The sequence below is a fragment of the Crinia signifera genome, chromosome 6 (assembly GCF_055691185.1).
Source record: "Crinia signifera chromosome 6, ASM5569118v1, whole genome shotgun sequence".
Taxonomy (NCBI): domain Eukaryota; kingdom Metazoa; phylum Chordata; class Amphibia; order Anura; family Myobatrachidae; genus Crinia; species Crinia signifera.
The window spans coordinates 54,883,976-54,896,768 of record NC_139222.1 but is presented as its reverse complement, the minus strand read 5'-3'; the positions used below and the strand labels follow the sequence as shown (position 1 = coordinate 54,896,768).

The window sequence follows — 12,793 nt, the reverse complement described above, 5'->3', positions numbered from 1 at the left end:
AAGCAGTTGGAATTGCACCTAAACAGTGTGGTAAGTCTTTAGGTGATGGCTATTGTGTCTGTTTGACCTCTTCCAAATGTCTGTGCTGGCAATAAAAAGAAAAAGTTTCCAATTTAAATAGCTAGAGAATAAAAACAATTTGCCAGTAATGTGAAAAAACCTACAGCACCTGGTGTTCCCATGTGGTCTCCCACCCAAGTACTAACCAGGACGAACACTGCTTAGTTTCCAAGATCCGACGAGATTGGGCCTATCCAATGTGGTATGGCTGTATGTGAGATAAAGGCACTTTTTTGCCCTCTTCTACTTCTATCACCAGGTAAGCTAATACAAAAGTTTCCTAACTGTATTGGCTTACTGAAAAACATCATGTGTTGGTAATGTAAAAAGACCTACAGGACATGATATTAGCAGGGGGTCTTAAATTAAACTACAAAAGAGGCTCAACACTGTTTAGCTGCCAAAAGCAGTTGGAATTGAGCCTAAACAGTGTGTTAAGTCTTTAGGTGATGGCTATTGTGTCTGTTTGACTGCTTCCAAATGTCTGTGCTGGCAATAAAAAGAAAACGTTTCCAATTTAAATAGCTAGAGAATAAAAACAATTTGCCAGTAATGTGAAAAAACCTACAGCACCTGGTGTTCCCATGTGGTCTCCCACCCAAGTACTAACCAGGCCCAACACTGCTTAGCTTCCAAGATCAGACGAGATTGGGCCTATCCAATGTGGTATGGCTGTAGGTGAGATACAGGCACTTTTTTGCCCTCTTCTACTTCTATCACCAGGTAAGCTAATAAAAAAGTTTCCTAACTGTATTGGCTTACTTAAAAAAAATCATGTGTTGGTAATGTAAAAAGACCTACAGGACATGATATTAGCAGGGGGTCTTAAATTAAACTACTAAAGAGCCTCAACACTGTTTAGCTGCCAAAAGCAGTTGGAATTGGGCCTAAACAGTGTGGTAAGTCTTTAGGTGATGGATATTGTGTCTGTTTTACCTCTTCCAAATGTCAGTGCTGGCAATAAAAAGAAAAAGTTTCCAATTTAAATAGCTAGAGAATAAAAACAATTTGCCAGTAATGTGAAAAAACCTACAGCACCTGGTGTTCCCATGTGGTCTCCTACCCAAGTACTAACCAGGCCCAACACTGCTTAGCTTCCAGGATCAGACGAGATTGGGCCTATCCAATGAGGTATGGATGTAGGTGAGATCCAGGCACTTTTTTGCCCTCTTCTACTTCTATCACCAGGTAAACTAATAAAAAAGTTACCTAACTGTATTGGCTTACTGAAAAAAATCATGTGTTGGTAATGTAAAAAGACCTACAGGACATGATATTAGCAGGGGGTCTTAAATTAAACTACTAAAGAGCCTCAACACTGTTTAGCTGCCAAAAGCAGTTGGAATTGGGCCTAAACAATGTGGTAAGTCTTTAGGTGATGGATATTGTGTCTGTTTTACCTCTTCCAAATGTCAGTGTTGGCAACAAAAAGAAAAAGTTTCCAATTTAAATAGCTAGAGAATAAAAACAATTTGCCAGTAATGTGAAAAAACCTACAGCACCTGGTGTTCCCATGTGGTCTCCCACCCAAGTACTAACCAGGCCCAACACTGCTTAGCTTCCAAGATCAGACGAGATTGGGCCTATCCAATGTGGTATGGCTGTAGGTGAGATATAAGCACTTTTTTGCCCTCTTCTACTTCTATCACCAGGTAAGCTAATAAAAAAGTTCCCTAACTGTTTTGGCTTACTGAAAAAAATCATGTGTTGGTAATGTAAAAAGACCTACAGGACATGATATTAGCAGGGGGTCTTAAATTAAACTACAAAAGAGGCTCAACACTGTTTAGCTGCCAAAAGCAGTTGGAATTGAGCCTAAACAGTGTGGTAAGTCTTTAGGTGATGGCTATTGTGTCTGTTTGACCTCTTCCAAATGTCTGTGCTGGCAATAAAAAGAAAAAGTTTCCAATTTAACCCCTTCATGACAGAGCCAGTTTTTGCCTTCCTGACAGAGCCCTTTTTTTCAAATCTGGCATGTATCACTTAAGTGGGGATAACTTTTTTTTGCTTTTACTTATCCCAGTGATTTTGAGATTGTTTTCTCGTGACACATTGTACTTCAAGTTAGTGGTAAATTTTTGTCGATACAGTCTGTGTTTTTTTGTGAAAAATACCAAAATGTCGTAAAAAAATGGAAAATTTTGCGATTTGCAAAATGTTAAATTTTCTGCTTGTGAGACAAATAATCTTACCACTCAAAATAGTGAATAACTAACATAGACCATATGTCTACTTTATGTTGCCATCATTATTTCAACCTCATTTTCATTTTTTTGGACACTAGGAGGCTTAAAATATGAATAGCAAATTCTTAAATTTTCAAGAAAATTTCAAACTCTGATTTTTTTAGGGACCAGGTCAGGTATGATGTGACTTTGAGTGACTTGTATGTGAGACACCCCCATAAATGATGCCATTTCAAAAACTGCACCCCTCACAGTATTCAAAACAGCATTTTGGAAGTTTGTTAACCCTTTAGGTGTTTCACAGGAATTAAAAGAAAGTGTAGGTGAAATTTCAAAATTTCATTTTTTTTGCAGATTTGCAATTTTAATACATTTTTCTAAGGAACACAGTAGATTTTACTAGAGAAATGTGACTAAAAATTGATTCCCCCAATTCTTTGGTTTTCATAAATATCCTATATGTGGCCCTAGTGTGCACGGTGACCAAACCACAGGCTTCATAATAGAAGGAGCACCTACTTGATTTTGGAGCCTCCTTTTTATGAGATTATTTTTTAGGCACCATGTAGGTTTCTAGGCACCATAAGATGCTAAAAGTTAGGTACCCCCCCACAAGTGACCCCATTTTGCAAACTACACCCTTCAGGGAATTCATCTAGGGGTATAGTGTACATTTCAAACCCCCAGGGGTTTCACCAATTGTGGTACAACTGGGCAGTGAAAATGAAAAAAATTAATTTTTCATTTTCACAGCTCAGTTGTATCAAAATTGGTGAAACCCCGGGGGGTTTGAAATGTACACTATACCCCTTGATGAATTCCCTGAAGGGTGTAGTTTGCAAAATGGGGTCACTTGTGGGGGGGTTCCACTGTATGGGTGTTTCGGGGGTCATTCAACCAGAATCTGTGCTGCAAAATCCAAAAATCACTCCTTCCCTTCTGAGTCCTGCCATGCACCCAACTGGTATTTTTTGGTCACACATGAGGCATTGCCGTACTCGGGAGAAATTGGGGCACAGATTTTGGGGTGCTTTGTCTCCTTCATTCCTTGTGAAAATGAAAAATTTTGAGCCAGATCTGCATTTTTGTGTAAAAAAATGTAATTTTTTACAGAAAAATGCAGTTCTGGCTCAAAATTTTTTATTTTCACAAGGAATGAAGGAGACAAAGCACCCCAAAATCTGTGCCCCAATTTCTCCCGAGTACGGCAATGCCTCACGTGTGACCAAAAAATACCAGTTGGGTGCATGGCAGGACTCAGAAGGGAAGGAGTGATTTTTGGTGGTGGATTGAATGGTGGGTGCTATGTCGCATTAGCAAGACCCCCGAAGCACCAATACAGTGGAACCCCCCCACAAGTGACCCCATTTTAGTCACCAGCTTTGGGAGGGGGGCTGGCGCTGCGGCTGGCGGGGGGGGGTGGGAGGGGTGCTGGTGCTGCGGCAGCCGGGTGGGTGGGAGGGAGGGGGGCTGCCGGGTGGGAGGGGGGGGGGGGGGGCTGGCGTTCGGTGGTAATCGGTGCGGTATATACACACACACACACACACACACACATATATATATATATATATATATATATATGTGTGTATATATATATATATATATATATATACAAATATATATACACACACATATATATATATATATATATATATATATATATATATGTGTGTGTATATATATATATATATATATATAAATATATATAAATATACTTTTTCAGTGCATACTGTACATTTTTTAACTTTTTCTGCAGCTTGATGCTGCTGCTGCTGCTGCGGGGGGAGGGGGGAGGAGGGCAGCGCTGCGTGCGCTCCAGACGCTCCGGGGGAGCTGCTGCTGCTGCCGGGTGAGTGCCCGGCGGGGTCGAGGGGGGGCTGCACATCGGTGGTGATCGGTGCTGTACTTGACAGCACCGATCACCAGTGAATCCCTGTGTTACCGAGCGGCTTAGCCGCCGGTAACACAGAAAAAGCTGTGAATGGCTGTTCAGATTTGAACAGCCAATCACAGCGATCGCCGACCGGGGGGGGCACCCCTGCCCCCCCTGGGCGGCGAGGGGGGATGTCTGCTGTCAGGGACAGCAGACATCACCTAACTGTCACTGCGTCTCTAGACGCAGTGACAGTTAGAAGTCATGACGTATATATACGTCATGTGTCGGGAAGTACTTCCCGACCATGACGTATATATACGTCAAATGTCGTGAAGGGGTTAAATAGCTAGAGAATAAAAAAAAATTTGCCTGTAATGTGAAAAAACCTACAGCACCTGGTGTTCCCATGTGGTCTCCCACCCAAGTACTAACCAGGCCCAACACTGCTTAGCTTCCAAGTTCAGACGAGATTGGGCCTATCCAATGTGGTATGGCTGTAGTTGAGATACAGGCACTTTTTTGCCCTCTTCTACTTCTATCACCAGGTAAGCTAATAAAAAAGTTTCCTAACTGTATTGGCTTACTGAAAAAAATCATGTGTTGGTAATGTAAAAAGACCTACAGGACATGATATTAGCAGGGGGTCTTAAATTAAACTACTAAAGAGGCTCAACACTGTTTAGCTGCCAAAAGCAGTTGGAATTGGGCCTAAACAGTTTGGTAAGTCTTTAGGTGATGGCTATTGTGTCTGTTTGACCTCTTCCAAATGTCTGTGCTGGCAATAAAAAGATAAAGTTTCCTATTTAAATAGCTAGAGAATAAAAAAAATTTGCCAGTAATGTGAAAAAACCTACAGCACCTGGTGTTCCCATGTGGTCTCCCACCCAAGTACTAACCAGGCCCAACACTGCTTAGCTTCCAAGATCAGACGAGATTGGGCCTATCCAATGTGGTATGGCTGTAGGTGAGATACAGGCACTTTTTTGCCCTCTTCTACTTCTATCACCAGGTAAGCTAATAAAAAAGTTTCCTAACTGTATTGGCTTACTGAAAAAAATCATGTGTTGGTAATGTAAAAAGACCTACAGGACATGATATTAGCAGGGAGTCTTAAATTAAACTACTAAAGAGGCCCAACACTGTTTAGCTGCCAAAAGCATTTGGAATTGGGCCTAAACAGTGTGGTAAGTCTTTAGGTGATGGCTATTGTGTCTGTTTGACCTCTTCCAAATGTCTGTACTGGCAATAAAAATAAAAAGTTTCCAATTTAAATAGCTAGAGAATAAAAAAAAAATTGCCTGTAATGTGAAAAAACCTACAGCAACTGGTGTTCCCATGTGGTCTCCCACCCAAGTACTAACCAGGCCCAACACTGCTTAGCTTCCAAGTTCAGACGAGATTGGGCCTATCCAATGTGGTATGGCTGTAGTTGAGATACAGGCACTTTTTTGCCCTCTTCTACTTCTATCACCAGGTAAGCTAATAAAAAAGTTTCCTAACTGTATTGGCTTACTGAAAAAAATCATGTGTTGGTAATGTAAAAAGACCTACAGGACATGATATTAGCAGGGGGTCTTAAATTAAACTACTAAAGAGGCTCAACACTGTTTAGCTGCCAAAAGCAGTTGGAATTGGGCCTAAACAGTTTGGTAAGTCTTTAGGTGATGGCTATTGTGTCTGTTTGACCTCTTCCAAATGTCTGTGCTGGCAATAAAAAGATAAAGTTTCCTATTTAAATAGCTAGAGAATAAAAAAATTTGCCAGTAATGTGAAAAAACCTACAGCACCTGGTGTTCCCATGTGGTCTCCCACCCAAGTACTAACCAGGCCCAACACTGCTTAGCTTCCAAGATCAGACGAGATTGGGCCTATCCAATGTGGTATGGCTGTAGGTGAGATACAGGCACTTTTTTGCCCTCTTCTACTTCTATCACCAGGTAAGCTAATAAAAAAGTTTCCTAACTGTATTGGCTTACTGAAAAAAATCATGTGTTGGTAATGTAAAAAGACCTACAGGACATGATATTAGCAGGGAGTCTTAAATTAAACTACTAAAGAGGCCCAACACTGTTTAGCTGCCAAAAGCATTTGGAATTGGGCCTAAACAGTGTGGTAAGTCTTTAGGTGATGGCTATTGTGTCTGTTTGACCTCTTCCAAATGTCTGTACTGGCAATAAAAATAAAAAGTTTCCAATTTAAATAGCTAGAGAATAAAAAAAAAATTGCCTGTAATGTGAAAAAACCTACAGCAACTGGTGTTCCCATGTGGTCTCCCACCCAAGTACTAACCAGGCCCAACACTGCTTAGCTTCCAAGTTCAGACGAGATTGGGCCTATCCAATGTGGTATGGCTGTAGTTGAGATACAGGCACTTTTTTGCCCTCTTCTACTTCTATCACCAGGTAAGCTAATAAAAAAGTTTCCTAACTGTATTGGCTTACTGAAAAAAATCATGTGTTGGTAATGTAAAAAGACCTACAGGACATGATATTAGCAGGGGGTCTTAAATTAAACTACTAAAGAGGCTCAACACTGTTTAGCTGCCAAAAGCAGTTGGAATTGGGCCTAAACAGTTTGGTAAGTCTTTAGGTGATGGCTATTGTGTCTGTTTGACCTCTTCCAAATGTCTGTGCTGGCAATAAAAAGATAAAGTTTCCTATTTAAATAGCTAGAGAATAAAAACAATTTGCCAGTAATGTGAAAAAACCTACAGCACCTGGTGTTCCCATGTGGTCTCCCACCCAAGTACTAACCAGGCCCAACACTGCTTAGCTTCCAAGATCAGACGAGATTGGGCCTATCCAATGTGGTATGGCTGTAGGTGAGTTAAAGGCACTTTTTTGCCCTCTTCTACTTCTATCACCAGGTAAGCTAATACAAAAGTTTCCTAACTGTATTGGCTTACTGAAAAAAAACATGTGTTGGTAATGTAAAAAGACCTACAGGACATGATATTAGCAGGGGGTCTTAAATTAAACTACTAAAGAGGCTCAACACTGTTTAGCTGCCAAAAGCAGTTGGAATTGGGCCTAAACAGTGTGGTAAGTCTTTAGGTGATGGCTATTGTGTCTGTTTGACCTCTTCCATATGTCTGTGCTGGCAATAAAAAGAAAAAGTTTCCTATTTAAATAGCTAGAGAATAAAAACAATTTGCCAGTAATGTGAAAAAACCTACAGCACCTGGTGTTCCCATGTGGTCTCCCACCCAAGTACTAACCAGGCCCAACACTGCTTAGCTTCCAAGATCAGACGAGATTGGGCCTATCCAATGTGGTATGAATGTAGGTGAGTTAAAGCCACTTTTTTGCCCTCTTCTACTTCTATCACCTGGTAAGCTAATACAAAAGTTTCCTAACTGTATTGGCTTACTGAAAAAAATCATGTGTTGGTAATGTAAAAAGACCTACAGGACATGATATTAGCAGGGGGTCTTAAATTAAACTACAAAAGAGGCTCAACACTGTTTAGCTGCCAAAAGCAGTTGGAATTGAGCCTAAACAGTGTGGTAAGTCTTTAGGTGATGGCTATTGTGTCTGTTTGACCTCTTCCAAATGTCTGTGCTGGAAATAAAAATAAAAAGTTTCCAATATAAATAGCTAGAGAATAAAAACAATTTGCCTGTAATGTGAAAAAACCTACAGCACCTGGTGTTCCCATGTGGTCTCCCACCCAAGTACTAACCAGGCCCAACACTGCTTAGCTTCCAAGAACAGACGAGATTTGGCCTATCCAATGTGGTATGGCTGTAGGTGAAATACAGGCACTTTTTTGCCCTCTTCTACTTCTATCACCAGGTAAGCTAATAAAAAAGTTTCCTAACTGTATTGGCTTACTGAAAAAAATCATGTGTTGGTAATGTAAAAAGACCTACAGGACATGATATTAGCAGGGGGTCTTAAATTAAACTACTAAAGAGGCTCAACACTGTTTAGCTGCCAAAAGCAGTTGGAATTGGGCCTAAACAGTGTGGTAAGTCTTTATGTGATGGCTATTGTGTCTGTTTGACCTCTTCCAAATGTCTGTACTGGCAATAAAAAGAAAAAGTTTCCAATTTAAATAGCTAGAGAATAAAAACAATTTGCCTGTAATGTGAAAAAACCTACAGCACCTGGTGTTCCCATGTGGTCTCCCACCCAAGTACTAACCAGGCCCAACACTGCTTAGCTTCCAAGATCAGACGAGATTGGGCCTATCCAATGTGGTATGGCTGTAGGTGAGATACAGGCACTTTTTTGCCCTCTTCTACTTCTATCACCAGGTAAGCTAATAAAAAAGTTTCCTAACTGTATTGGCTTACTGAAAAAAATCATGTGTTGGTAATGTAAAAAGACCTACAGGACATGATATTAGCAGGGGGTCTTAAATTAAACTACTAAAGAGGCTCAACACTGTTTAGCTGCCAAAAGCAGTTGGAATTGGGCCTAAACAGTGTGGTAAGTCTTTAGGTGATGGCTATTGTGTTTGTTTGACCTCTTCCAAATGTCTGTGCTGGCAATAAAAAGAAAAAGTTTCCAATTTAAATAGCTAGAGAATAAAAACAATTTGCCAGTAATGTGAAAAAACCTACAGCACCTGGTGTTCCCATGTGGTCTCCCACCCAAGTACTAACCAGGCCCAACACTGCTTAGCTTCCAAGATCAGACGAGATTGGGCCTATCCAATGTGGTATGGCTGCAGGTGAGTTAAAGCCACTTTTTTGCCCTCTTCTACTTCTATTACCAGGTAAGCTAATACAAAAGTTTCCTAACTGTATTGGCTTACTGAAAAAAATCATGTGTTGGTAATGTAAAAAGACCTACAGGACATGATATTAGCAGGGGGTCTTAAATTAAACTACAAAAGAGGCTCAACACTGTTTAGCTGCCAAAAGCAGTTGGAATTGAGCCTAAACATTGTGGTAAGTCTTTAGGTGATGGCTATTGTGTCTGTTTGACCTCTTCCAAATGTCTGTACTGGCAATAAAAAGAAAAAGTTTCCAATTTAAATAGCTAGAGAATAAAAACAATTTGCCAGTAATGTGAAAAAACCTACAGCACCTGGTGTTCCCATGTGGTCTCCCACCCAAGTACTAACCAGGCCCAACACTGCTTAGCTTTCAAGATTAGACGAGATTGGGCCTATCCAATGTGGTATGGCTGTAGGTGAGTTAAATTCACTTTTTTGCCCTCTTCTACTTCTATCACCAGGTAAGCTAATACAAAAGTTTCCTAACTGTATTGGCTTACTGAAAAAAATCATGTGTTGGTAATGTAAAAAGACCTACAGGACATGATATTAGCAGGGGGTCTTAAATTAAACTACTAAAGAGGCTCAACACTGTTTAGCTGCCAAAAGTAGTTGGAATTGGGCCTAAACAGTGTGGTAAGTCTTTAGGAGATGGCTATTGTGTCTGTTTGACCTCTTCCAAATGTCTGTACTGGCAATAAAAAGAAAAAGTTTCCAATTTAAATAGCTAGAGAATAAAAACAATTTGCCTGTAATGTGAAAAAACCTACAGCACCTGGTGTTCCCATGTGGTCTCCCACCCAAGTACTAACCAGGCCCAACACTGCTTAGCTTCCAAGATCAGACGAGATTGGGCCTATCCAATGTGGTATGGCTGTAGGTGAGAAACAGGCACTTTTTTGCCCTCTTCTACTTCTATCACCAGGTAAGCTAATAAAAAAGTTTCCTAACTGTATTGGCTTACTGAAAAAAATCATGTGTTGGTAATGTAAAAAGACCTACAGGACATGATATTAGCAGGGGGTCTTAAATTAAACTACTAAAGAGGCTCAACACTGTTTAGCTGCCAAAAGCAGTTGGAATTGGGCCTAAACAGTGTGGTAAGTCTTTAGGTGTTGGCTATTGTGTCTGTTTGACCTCTTCCAAATGTCTGTACTGGCAATAAAAAGAAAAAGTTTCCAATTTAAATAGCTAGAGAATAAAAACAATTTGCCTGTAATGTGAAAAAAACCTACAGCACCTGGTGTTACCATGTGGTCTCCCACCCAAGTACTAACCAGGCCCAACACTGCTTAGCTTCCAAGATCAGACGAGATTGGGCCTATCCAATGTGGTATGGCTCTAGGTGAGATACATGCACTTTTTTGCCCTCTTCTACTTCTATCACCAGGTAAGCTAATAAAAAAGTTTCCTAACTGTATTGGCTTACTGAAAAAAATCATGTGTTGGTAATGTAAAACGACCTACAGGACATGATATTAGCAGGGGGTCTTAAATTAAACTACTAAAGAGGATCAACACTGTTTAGCTGCCAAAAGCAGTTGGAATTGGGCCTAAACAGTGTGGTAAGTCTTTAGGTGATGGCTATTGTGTCTGTTTGACCTCTTCCAAATGTCTGTACTGGCAATAAAAAGAAAAAGTTTCCAATTTAAATAGCTAGAGAATAAAAACAATTTGCCTGTAATGTGAAAAAACCTACAGCACCTGGTGTTCCCATTGTGGTCTCCCACCCAAGTACTAACCAGGCCCAACACTGCTTAGCTTCCAAGAACAGACAAGATTGGGCCTATCCAATGTGGTATGGCTGTAGGTGAAATACAGGCACTTTTTTGCCCTCTTCTACTTCTATCACCAGGTAAGCTAATAAAAAAGTTTCCTAACTGTATTGGCTTACTGAAAAAAATCATGTGTTGGTAATGTAAAAAGACCTACAGGACATGATATTAGCAGGGGGTCTTAAATTAAACTACTAAAGAGGCTCAACACTGTTTAGCTGTCAAAAGCAGTTGGAATTGGGCCTAAACAGTGTGGTAAGTCTTTATGTGATGGCTATTGTGTCTGTTTGACCTCTTCCAAATGTCTGTACTGGCAATAAAAAGAAAAAGTTTCCAATTTAAATAGCTAGAGAATAAAAACAATTTGCCTGTAATGTGAAAAACCCTACAGCACCTGGTGTTCCCATGTGGTCTCCCACCCAAGTACTAACCAGGCCCAACACTGCTTAGCTTCCAAGATCAGACGAGATTGGGCCTATCCAATGTGGTATGGCTGTAGGTGAGTTAAAGCCACTTTTTTGCCCTCTTCTACTTCTATCACCTGGTAAGCTAATACAAAAGTTTCCTAACTGTATTGGCTTACTGAAAAAAATCATGTGTTGGTAATGTAAAAAAACCTACAGGACATGATATTAGCAGGGGGTCTTAAATTAAACTACAAAAGAGGCTCAACACTGTTTAGCTGCCAAAAGCAGTTGGAATTGAGCCTAAACAGTGTGGTAAGTCTTTAGGTGATGGCTATTGTGTCTGTTTGACCTCTTCCAAATGTCTGTGCTGGAAATAAAAATAAAAAGTTTCCAATATAAATAGCTAGAGAATAAAAACAATTTGCCTGTAATGTGAAAAAACCTACAGCACCTGGTGTTCCCATGTGGTCTCCCACCCAAGTACTAACCAGGCCCAACACTGCTTAGCTTCCAAGAACAGACAAGATTGGGCCTATCCAATGTTGTATGGCTGTAGGTGAAATACAGGCACTTTTTTGCCCTCTTCTACTTCTATCACCAGGTAAGCTAATAAAAAAGTTTCCTAACTGTATTGGCTTACTGAAAAAAATCATGTGTTGGTAATGTAAAAAGACCTACAGGACATGATATTAGCAGGGGGTCTTAAATTAAACTACTAAAGAGGCTCAACACTGTTTAGCTGCCAAAAGCAGTTGGAATTGGGCCTAAACAGTGTGGTAAGTCTTTATGTGATGGCTATTGTGTCTGTTTGACCTCTTCCAAATGTCTGTACTGGCAATAAAAAGAAAAAGTTTCCAATTTAAATAGCTAGAGAATAAAAACAATTTGCCTGTAATGTGAAAAAACCTACAGCACCTGGTGTTCCCATGTGGTCTCCTACCCAAGTACTAACCAGGCCCAACACTGCTTAGCTTCCAAGATCAGACGAGATTGGGCCTATCTAATGTGGTATGGCTGTAGGTGAGATACAGGCACTTTTTTGCCCTCTTCTACTTCTATCACAGGTAAGCTAATAAAAAAGTTTCCTAACTGTATTGGCTTACTGAAAAAAATCATGTGTTGGTAATGTAAAAAGACCTACAGGACATGATATTAGCAGGGGGTCTTAAATTAAACTACTAAAGAGGCTCAACACTGTTTAGCTGCCAAAAGCAGTTGGAATTGGGCCTAAACAGTGTGGTAAGTCTTTAGGTGATGGCTATTGTGTCTCTTTGACCTCTTCCAAATGTCTGTGCTGGCAATAAAAAGAAAAAGTTTCCAATTTAAATAGCTAGAGAATAAAAACAATTTGCCAGTAATGTGAAAAAACCTACAGCACCTGGTGTTCCCATGTGGTCTCCCACCCAAGTACTAACCAGGCCCAACACTGCTTAGCTTCCAAGATCAGACGAGATTGGGCCTATCCAATGTGGTATGGCTGCAGGTGAGTTAAAGCCACTTTTTTGCCCTCTTCTACTTCTATTACCAGGTAAGCTAATACAAAAGTTTCCTAACTGTATTGGCTTACTGAAAAAAATCATGTGTTGGTAATGTAAAAAGACCTACAGGACATGATATTAGCAGGGGGTCTTAAATTAAACTACAAAAGAGGCTCAACACTGTTTAGCTGCCAAAAGCAGTTGGAATTGAGCCTAAACATTGTGGTAAGTCTTTAGGTGATGGCTATTGTGTCTGTTTGACCTCTTCCAAATGTCTGTGCTGGCA

At 40.3% G+C, this 12,793-nt stretch overlaps 17 non-coding genes and 5 pseudogenes across 17 annotated transcripts; all 22 read right to left on the bottom strand.

The window, feature by feature from the left end:
- Positions 1-157: 157 nt before the first annotated feature.
- LOC146011349 (5S ribosomal RNA) lies at positions 158-276 on the bottom strand (annotated as a pseudogene).
- Positions 277-621: 345 nt separating this feature from the next.
- On the bottom strand, positions 622-740 carry LOC146011892 (5S ribosomal RNA). Its single transcript, XR_014445074.1, has one exon. It is a non-coding gene; the product is annotated as a 5S ribosomal RNA (ribosomal RNA).
- Positions 741-1,086: 346 nt separating this feature from the next.
- On the bottom strand, positions 1,087-1,205 carry LOC146011323 (5S ribosomal RNA; annotated as a pseudogene).
- A 345-nt stretch (positions 1,206-1,550) lies between these two features.
- On the bottom strand, positions 1,551-1,669 carry LOC146011891 (5S ribosomal RNA). Its single transcript, XR_014445073.1, has one exon. It is a non-coding gene; the product is annotated as a 5S ribosomal RNA (ribosomal RNA).
- A 2,836-nt stretch (positions 1,670-4,505) lies between these two features.
- Positions 4,506-4,624, bottom strand: LOC146014501 (5S ribosomal RNA). The gene has a single exon (XR_014447453.1). It is a non-coding gene; the product is annotated as a 5S ribosomal RNA (ribosomal RNA).
- A 345-nt stretch (positions 4,625-4,969) lies between these two features.
- Positions 4,970-5,088, bottom strand: LOC146011890 (5S ribosomal RNA). The gene has a single exon (XR_014445072.1). It is a non-coding gene; the product is annotated as a 5S ribosomal RNA (ribosomal RNA).
- Positions 5,089-5,434: 346 nt separating this feature from the next.
- LOC146017482 (5S ribosomal RNA) lies at positions 5,435-5,553 on the bottom strand. The gene has a single exon (XR_014450351.1). It is a non-coding gene; the product is annotated as a 5S ribosomal RNA (ribosomal RNA).
- Positions 5,554-5,897: 344 nt separating this feature from the next.
- LOC146011889 (5S ribosomal RNA) lies at positions 5,898-6,016 on the bottom strand. Its single transcript, XR_014445071.1, has one exon. It is a non-coding gene; the product is annotated as a 5S ribosomal RNA (ribosomal RNA).
- A 346-nt stretch (positions 6,017-6,362) lies between these two features.
- On the bottom strand, positions 6,363-6,481 carry LOC146017481 (5S ribosomal RNA). The gene has a single exon (XR_014450350.1). It is a non-coding gene; the product is annotated as a 5S ribosomal RNA (ribosomal RNA).
- Positions 6,482-6,826: 345 nt separating this feature from the next.
- LOC146011888 (5S ribosomal RNA) lies at positions 6,827-6,945 on the bottom strand. Its single transcript, XR_014445070.1, has one exon. It is a non-coding gene; the product is annotated as a 5S ribosomal RNA (ribosomal RNA).
- Positions 6,946-7,290: 345 nt separating this feature from the next.
- LOC146016666 (5S ribosomal RNA) lies at positions 7,291-7,409 on the bottom strand. The gene has a single exon (XR_014449549.1). It is a non-coding gene; the product is annotated as a 5S ribosomal RNA (ribosomal RNA).
- Positions 7,410-7,754: 345 nt separating this feature from the next.
- On the bottom strand, positions 7,755-7,873 carry LOC146017608 (5S ribosomal RNA). The gene has a single exon (XR_014450474.1). It is a non-coding gene; the product is annotated as a 5S ribosomal RNA (ribosomal RNA).
- Positions 7,874-8,218: 345 nt separating this feature from the next.
- Positions 8,219-8,337, bottom strand: LOC146011887 (5S ribosomal RNA). The gene has a single exon (XR_014445069.1). It is a non-coding gene; the product is annotated as a 5S ribosomal RNA (ribosomal RNA).
- A 345-nt stretch (positions 8,338-8,682) lies between these two features.
- On the bottom strand, positions 8,683-8,801 carry LOC146014522 (5S ribosomal RNA). The gene has a single exon (XR_014447474.1). It is a non-coding gene; the product is annotated as a 5S ribosomal RNA (ribosomal RNA).
- Positions 8,802-9,146: 345 nt separating this feature from the next.
- Positions 9,147-9,265, bottom strand: LOC146010268 (5S ribosomal RNA). The gene has a single exon (XR_014444783.1). It is a non-coding gene; the product is annotated as a 5S ribosomal RNA (ribosomal RNA).
- A 345-nt stretch (positions 9,266-9,610) lies between these two features.
- LOC146011885 (5S ribosomal RNA) lies at positions 9,611-9,729 on the bottom strand. Its single transcript, XR_014445067.1, has one exon. It is a non-coding gene; the product is annotated as a 5S ribosomal RNA (ribosomal RNA).
- A 346-nt stretch (positions 9,730-10,075) lies between these two features.
- On the bottom strand, positions 10,076-10,194 carry LOC146010570 (5S ribosomal RNA; annotated as a pseudogene).
- Positions 10,195-10,539: 345 nt separating this feature from the next.
- Positions 10,540-10,659, bottom strand: LOC146011353 (5S ribosomal RNA; annotated as a pseudogene).
- A 345-nt stretch (positions 10,660-11,004) lies between these two features.
- On the bottom strand, positions 11,005-11,123 carry LOC146015251 (5S ribosomal RNA). The gene has a single exon (XR_014448178.1). It is a non-coding gene; the product is annotated as a 5S ribosomal RNA (ribosomal RNA).
- A 345-nt stretch (positions 11,124-11,468) lies between these two features.
- On the bottom strand, positions 11,469-11,587 carry LOC146011252 (5S ribosomal RNA; annotated as a pseudogene).
- Positions 11,588-11,932: 345 nt separating this feature from the next.
- On the bottom strand, positions 11,933-12,051 carry LOC146017502 (5S ribosomal RNA). The gene has a single exon (XR_014450371.1). It is a non-coding gene; the product is annotated as a 5S ribosomal RNA (ribosomal RNA).
- Positions 12,052-12,395: 344 nt separating this feature from the next.
- Positions 12,396-12,514, bottom strand: LOC146014521 (5S ribosomal RNA). Its single transcript, XR_014447473.1, has one exon. It is a non-coding gene; the product is annotated as a 5S ribosomal RNA (ribosomal RNA).
- Positions 12,515-12,793: the final 279 nt, after the last annotated feature.